The sequence below is a fragment of the Pecten maximus genome, chromosome 12, assembly GCF_902652985.1.
Source record: "Pecten maximus chromosome 12, xPecMax1.1, whole genome shotgun sequence".
In the NCBI taxonomy this organism is placed as follows: domain Eukaryota; kingdom Metazoa; phylum Mollusca; class Bivalvia; order Pectinida; family Pectinidae; genus Pecten; species Pecten maximus.
In genome coordinates, this window is record NC_047026.1 from 36,246,700 (window position 1) to 36,253,083 (window position 6,384).

The following is a 6,384-nucleotide window of genomic DNA, read 5'->3' on the forward strand; positions in this document are numbered from 1 at the left end:
ATTACAATTTACTATTTGAGTTATCTCTAGCCTAACTGACATGTTTTCTGTTCTTTTATTTAGGTGTCCATAGTTGACATGTTTGACTGAGTACATTTGAATATATTTTATTTCCTTGACTGATGTAAGCAACAAGAGGATTGATTCGGACCAACTTGTGTCATTTACGGATATCCTTTACCGAATGGAATTATCTGTCAAATGTCGCTAAGTTTGGTGGAATGCAGACAAGACGTAATTTCACCGAATTCAGACACTTAAAGATAGGGTTAGTACATGTATATAAAAACAGCATACCAATTTCAGTTCTTTAGTAGCATTATAACTATTTCATATTTGAATACCAAATTCTTGTAATTAAGAGTGCTTCTTTGAGTTCAACAGCTACATTACAAGCGTACTGGTCAATCCACCGCAGCCCACACGCATGCTCACACACACCGTTTGAATCGCTCATCGTGCAATAGATTGTTGCTATGGTTCATACACTCTGTACATCGTCTGCACAATGCACATCATGTATCGTTGTGCGGTCCCACAACTGAACGAGAGAAAAATATCATCAGCATTTAAATGGAAATACATCCGAACCTGGTTATATCGAAGTCGATCGAGTTATCCTAGTTAAACAAGTTCGAGCCTACAGCGTTCAACCAAATCAGAAAAAGGCGACGAAAACCCTTTCAAGTAACATTTTCATTCCCAGGGAACTCATTAACTCTTAAATTGTAGGGGGTATTTTTTCTACGGTGGTTCACTTTTTCACGGGACGAAAAACATCATTTAAAGAGGCGGGTCATATTTCTATGGGAACCAGGGTATGATTTCTACTGTAGAATAATGACCCCGGGTAACTTTTGCCTCATAGAATAATGACCCCGGGTACTTTTTCTACCCCTGTTCATTTGTTCACGTTACACCGGTACAACTGGTACGAACCTGAAAAAAGGAACGCACGGTACGTTTTGTTAAAAACGAGACGAGAAGTCATCATTTGCGATGAAATTGTATAAATCATACGTGCTGTTATATTAGTATGACGGAACTATTCATGTACTTATTTTACATCCATCACATTATAAATAGATTTTTTTTTATGTCTGAAGCGTACGTAGTTTGTAGAGACGGTTGTCATCTTTGGAACTCACTTTAGATTTGTAACAGGAGAGGAGAAAATGTAGCGGCCACACCGGGGTTCGAACCCGTGACCTCCGAGCACTAGCCGGATGCTCTACCAAATGAGCTACCTGGTCACCGATTATCGACCCAGTCCAGTTCCGCTACACACCTCCCTCCTTTTTTCCAAGTCTTCACCCTCGAAGACACACGAGACCCTTGTACCACCACAGTGGGTATTTTAGTTGTGCGCCAATTTTGTAACGGGAGAGGAGAAAATGTAGCGGCCAGACCGGGGTTCGAACCCGGGACCTCCGAAAACTAGCCGGATGCTCTACCAATTGAGCTACCTGGTCACCGATGATCGACCCAGTCCAGTCCCGCTACAGATTCAGTCGTGTTCCATTATATGGTACCGTACCTATTTGGTACAACTGGTACGAACCCGATAAAGGAAAGCACGGTTAAATTGTTTATAACGTTGCATCGCAAATGGAGAGTCCTGGTCTCGTTTACAGCAAAAAGTTGGTTTTGCATGACAAGTTCTTCAGTCCAAGTAGTACATTTGAAAAAAATAATCCATGACTGCTGTTGCAGTAATCGGAGAAACTGGAGAACCCATGGCTGTCTCTTATGGCAATTTCACTTAAGTGAAAAAATATCCCCTTAAGAGGAAATGGGATTAAATGTTAAAACGGCTTAATATAAACTTTATTTTATTCATTCAATTCATACATATACAATACACAATCATGCAATCATAATGTGAATAGGATTCGGAAACAAGTATAAGACTTATATTAATCCGTTTCCTTTTATGACACATTGAGTAAACGGCAGCAAGTGGGAGAATACGTAAGTGAGCAATGTAATACTTGAATAAATGAAAAATGGGGAAATTCGGAAAAAGGAGAGATGAAAAGACCAGAAGAAAAAGATCAGAGAGGAATTTTATGCCATGACATGAGATATACAACCTACTGTAACAGCTGTGCAAACAATAAAGAATAAAAAATAAAAACAATCATTCAAATCTTTTAGAAATAATTATAAATTCTTGAACACTGGAAAAAATCAAAAGATTTTCATCATACGTGAGTTCGTCATCACCGAAGAGTAGTATTTCAGTTGATAAGGGATAGTTTAGAGCACTAAAACAACGTAAGCGAAACTGCGCGAAAAGTGGACAACGTAATAAGAAATGTTCGTTGGTCTCATCTTCATGATTACACATGCATAGAGGACTATCTATAAGATTTTTATGAAATAGATAAAATTTTAGTGGACTGCACTCCATCCTTAATCTTGCATGGTGAATCTGACCCAGTCTATTACCGCTAAGGAAGTAATGTGGAACTTTGTGGCGTGGTTTATTCAAATGACTTTTCAATTTAGTTATGGACGGATCACTTTTGATTGCATCTGGCAAGGAATTCCACAAAGGGATTACAGATGGCAGGAAGGATTTCATGTAAAGACTTGTGCGACAAGGAGGAGGGCGAAAGTTATTTCCAACACGAGTATTGTGATCATGGATGCTATTATTACGTCGAGGAAGAATTTCTTGTAGATACTGAGGAAGGAGACCCTGAACCATTTTATGGAAATGAATTATTTTGTGGTGTTTACGTCTTTGCTCTAAGGGAAGCCAGCCTGTTTCAAGATAAAGTTTTACTCTACTTGTGAGTTTAGTTCCGCCAGTAACTATACGCGCTGCCTCTAATTGGAGATTTTCTAGCATGTCAGACTGAGTTTTTGTAAGGTTATCCCAAACAATGTTCCCATATTCAAAAATAGGTCGGATAAGAGTAAAATACAGAGTTTGAAGGGACGTACGATCTAAAGTGAATTTGAATCTGCGTAAAATATTCAATTTTGGTGAAACCTTGGATATGATCAAGTTGATATGATCAGTCCAACCGCCATTGTTGGACAGAGTCAAACCGAGATGCCTATGTGAACTTACCTCAGAGAGCAAAATATTGTTCATATGTAGAGGGGGATGAATTGGGGAATTAGTCTTTTTGGCTATTAATAAGGTTTCTGTTTTAGTAGGATTGAAGTTAACCAACCAATTCACCGACCATTCATGAATTTTACGAAGATCGAAATCAAATCGACTGCACTTATCCTAGGTGAGTCGATAATGACATACAAAGAGGTGTCATCTGCGAATAATTTTATATTAGCTCGTATGTCTTTCACAATGTCATTTATAAATAAAAGAAACAAAAGGGGGCCCAGTATCGAGCCTTGGGGAACCCCGGCCTTAATTTCAGACCAATTAGAAAATTTTCCGTTGATAACAACTCTTTGTTTACGATTGTAGAGATAATTTTCGAACCATTTTAGAAGTGAACCCCGAATTCCAAAAAATTGAAAGCTTACTTAGTAGTCCCTTATGCCAAACGCGGTCAAAAGCTTTGCTAATATCACAAACGACCATTCGTATTTTTTTACCATGGTCTAAAGCAGAGTAAATATCATGAGTTATAGCAAGAAGTTGATTAACGGGTGAGTCGCCGTGTCTAAATCCAGATTGGTGAGGAGAAAGTAGCGAGTGGGCATGCAAAAAATTGTGAACATATTTAAAAATGCATCGTTCCATTAATTTTCCAACAATAGATAATAAGGATATCGGTCTATAGTTTGTTAAGATAGACTTATTTTATTTTTTATGTACAGGGGTTACATTAGCAAATTTCCATTCTGTTGGGAAAATACCAGATGTTAGAGATAGGTTAAACAGTGTGCTTAAGGGCTTACATATAATATCAACAGATTCTTTAAGCAATCGAGGATTCACAAGGTCGGGGCCAATGGCTTTAGAACAGTCTAGATTTAATATAGCGTCTTTTACATCAGTAGCAGTGATATGTATATTAGAAAGAGTGTGGTTACATTCGTAATTAATGTTTGGAAGTTCAGCGTTTGAGTCATCAATAGTTGACTGGGCACAGAAAAAATCGTTAAACAAGGAAGCTTTTTCGAAATCATCTGAAACTACAGTGTCATTGTGAAGAAGTGGTGGTATCGGGGATTTTCTATAATTTGGCAATAATGAGTATACAGTTTTCCACCACTTCCTCACATTGAGATTAGATGGTTTCTTGAGTGTACCACAGAGATTGTTAATGTATGCGGTTTTTGCATGTTTAATAGTGTTAATGCATTTATTACGAATGAGACGGAATTTAGCCCAATGATCATTGATAAGTGTACGTTTGGCTCTTTTGTGTGCACGTTTCCGTTTTCTAATTAGTCTAGCATTGAACGGCTTTCAGTTGGCATTCATAGTCAATATGAATGCCAACTGGACAGAGGCAAATTCCATGAAGCGCGCTAGCACTTCATGTTGAATTTGCCTCTGTCCAGTTGGAATTCATATTGACTATGAATTCCAACTGAAAGCCGTTCAATTCTTATATTTACCATCTGCGATTTTTTATTTGTCATGCGATTTTTGTTTTGAAATTTTCAAATTCAAATTTCCCGCGCTTACCAGTAGCAGAGATCACTTCCTGTTGGCAGTTCATAGGCTGGTGAACTCGCAACTAAATTGGTAGGGTTATATAGTGGCAGTGCCATACAATGGTAAATATAATGTGATGGATGTAAAATAAGTACATGAATAGTTCCGTCATACTAGTATATTTACCATTGTATGGCACTGCCACTATATAACCCTACAAATTCAGTTGCGTGTTCACCAGCCTATGAACTGCCAACAGGAAGTGATCTCTGCTACTGGTAAGCGCGGGAAATTTGAATTTGAAAATTTCAAAACAAAAATCGCATGACAAATAAAAAATCGCAGATGGTAAATATAAGAATTGAACGGCTTTCAGTTGGCATTCATAGTCAATATGAATGCCAACTGAAAGCCGTTCAATGCTTAAATAAATAGATTTTTTTTATGTCTGAAGCGTACGTAGTTTGTAGAGACGGTTGTCATCTTTGGAACTCACTTTAGATTTGTAACAGGAGAGGAGAAAATGTAGCGGCCACACCGGGGTTCGAACCCGTGACCTCCGAGCACTAGCCGGATGCTCTACCAATTGAGGTACCTGGTCACCGATTATCGACCCAGTCCAGTTCCGCTACACACCTCCCTTCTTTTTTCCAAGTCTTCACCCTCGAAGACACACGAGACCCTTGTACCACCACAGTGGGTATTTTAGTTGTGCGCCAATTTTGTAACGGAAGAGGAGAAAATGTAGCGGCCAGACCGGGGTTCGAACCCGGGACCTCCGAACACTAGCCGGATGCTCTACCAATTGAGCTACCTGGTCACCGATGATCGACCCAGTCCAGTCCCGCTACAGATTCAGTCGCGTTCCATTATATGGTACCGTACCTATTTGGTACAACTGGTACGAACCCGATAAAGGAAAGCACGGTTAAATTGTTTATAACGTTGCATCGCAAATGGAGAGTCCTGGTCTCGTTTACAGCAAAAAGTTGGTTTTGCATGACAATTCTTCAGTCCAAGTGGTACATTTGAAAAAAATAAATCATGACTGCTGTTGCAGTAATCTGGAGAAACTGGAGAACCCAAGGCTGTCTCTTATGGCAAGCCGTTTTAACATTTAATCCTATTTCCTCTTAAGGTAAAATATGCTTCAAATTTATTTCACTTAAGTGAAATACTTTTTACCTTAAGGTTAAAAGACTTTTTTTTTTGCATTATGTTTTATTTCACTTAAGTGAAAAAGAATTTCACTTAAGTGAAATAAATTTTATTCATCTTAAGGGAAAATCTTTTTCACTTAAGTGAAATAAAACATAATGCAAACGCTGCTGTTGAGTGTCAAAGTTAAAGTTTACTCACGCTGGTTCTTAGTTGACATAGCATTGGTTAGTGTTTAATGGTTTTAACAACATCTTCTTTGTCAAAATCGGTTATTTTATTTAATTTACTTTTAGAAATTAAAAATGAAGGCGTTTCTTAAACATGATTTCTAATTAATTCCAATATTTCAGTATTTTAGGAAAAAATCTGTTCATAGTTATTAGTATGTATAAGCGAAAGGTTTACACTGAAGGAAATAAATCATAAGTGAAATAAAACATAATGAAAATAGAACATAATGGAAATAAACCATAAGTGAAATAAAACATAATGGAAATAATTAGTTTTTTTGACCTTGGAGAAAATAAAACTTAATGGAAATGAAACATAACCTATATTGATATCTGTTTCACTTTACTTTACTTTCATGATGATACAAAAAGTATCTTCAAGTTATGGTTGTGGATATACAAATG